The following is a 2,007-nucleotide window of genomic DNA, read 5'->3' on the forward strand; positions in this document are numbered from 1 at the left end:
ACTCCCTTCTAAGGATGCTATAGGAAACTCTCCTTCATATGTTGTTGTGGACAAATCTATCTGGTGGGGGGTCAACTTAAATAACAAACCTCTTGCTCTGACTCAAAGCTGCTCTGCTAAGATTTCGAATGAAAAAGGTATTTCTTTTATTAGCAATGCATTGTTTGACAATCGACTTGGCTCTTGGACTAAGATCAACTCTAAATATGGGATAACTCCCTCACAAAAGAAAACCTACTCTCTTATTGGTAAGGCTATAGGTTGTTTCTTCCATGGTAAGATTTTGGATACTGACTCCTTTTTGAAGCAACTAAAATGACAGGATGGTTCTTCTTTTTTAGACATTTCTACTAAGCAGATTTACATGATGTTGAAGGATGACTACTCAATATTCACTCGAGTTAATCAGTGTTGGGGTCTTGATTGGCCTAAGTCTAGGTGGCAATTTTTATTTTATTTTTTTTGGCATTCCCCCATTGATCCTAAGAAACCTTGTTTTAGATGGTTTCTTCTTTTGAAAAAAATAGTTGTTGGTTCCTTTTTATCTGTTGAGGGTCCTAAACTTATTAGGTGTGGTGTGTGTAATGTCCAGGAGTCCTTTGAACACCTGTTTTTTTAATGTGATTTTGCCCATGGTGTGTGGTCCATTTTCCTTGGCCCTTCTATTGTCTGGAACCATCAGCCTGGCCCTTCCTGGAGTGAAATCCTTGTTGCTTTTGTAGAATCTTTTGACCTTAGGATGAACCGGTTCTAGTCTGTCCTTTCTTGTGAAGTCTTGTGGTTTATATGGAAAGAAAGAAATAGAGAGGTTTTTCAAAACAAGAGGAGGCTTACTGGGTTTAATAGTAAACTCACATTTTTTCATTATGTCTCAGGTTTTTGTTGTCTTGGAGATTTCTAAAGATAGGTTCATGATTCTGGTCTGGGAAGGTGCTCTTCATATTTGCAAGGAAGATATCCAATTTATTCAATACTTCAAGAAACATATGGATATGCTACATCCAGAGGAGATTGAAGCATTGGCACAATATATGCAAAGACTCGAGATTGAAGATCCAGATGAGCCTTCTCCTAGGACTGGGGATGAAGTTTTAGGAGCTTAGTGAACAGTGTGGTTCTTTTTTGCTATATGTATACTGACATAGGAGGCAATTTTGTTGTACTAATCCTCTTATATATTGTTCATGATGTAAAACCAAGTGATCTGACATAGGGCTATGGCCTTTTTGATATACATGTAAAAATAATACTGTAGATAGTAGAATACATGTAAAATGTAGGACACCAGTCTGATGACACCTTCAGATTGGTTATGATGTATATGTTTTGAACTATTTTAATAGAAAAAAAAAAAAAGATAATTGAGAATTAATTTTCTTTAATTATTTTGGTACAATTAGCTTATAATGTCATAATGGACCAATGAATTCTTCTAACCATTTTGTGCTTCCTAGGCCATCTTTTGTAGGGAATGTAAATAAGAAATGAAAACTCATGAGAAACTAGCCAATTTTTGTTTCCTACAAATGCATTAACAAATATGGTGTGAGATGATGTAAGCATACTTTTTTCACACATCACTTATCGTGTGAGCAATTGAGCTAACTATGTCCATAGCTCTAGTAATGAGTTTTGATATGTCTTTTAGTATGCTCTCTTGGCCCAAGAAATTTCTTTTGATAGAGCCCAAGCTCTATAAACATTCTAGAATGGAAATATTGTTTGCCACACTCTTAGGAACATTAGTAAATTGTGTTATAGTTTGGATGCTAAGGATAAAAGAAAAAACCGATAAAATGATCGAGTCATCCTTAAGTCCCATATAAAACTACAATATAACAACATCATCAAAAACCTTGAGATGCTTGAAGAATGTTGTCCAATGTACATTTGCAAAAACGTATATTTTGGTTTAAACCTTAAGAAATCAATAAAGTTGGCTCTCTCCTATTGTGCATAACACCTATTCTATTTTAAGCAACCAAAAAATCACTACAGATAACTAAG

This window comes from Cryptomeria japonica, chromosome 11 (genome assembly GCF_030272615.1).
Source record: "Cryptomeria japonica chromosome 11, Sugi_1.0, whole genome shotgun sequence".
NCBI classification, from domain to species: domain Eukaryota; kingdom Viridiplantae; phylum Streptophyta; class Pinopsida; order Cupressales; family Cupressaceae; genus Cryptomeria; species Cryptomeria japonica.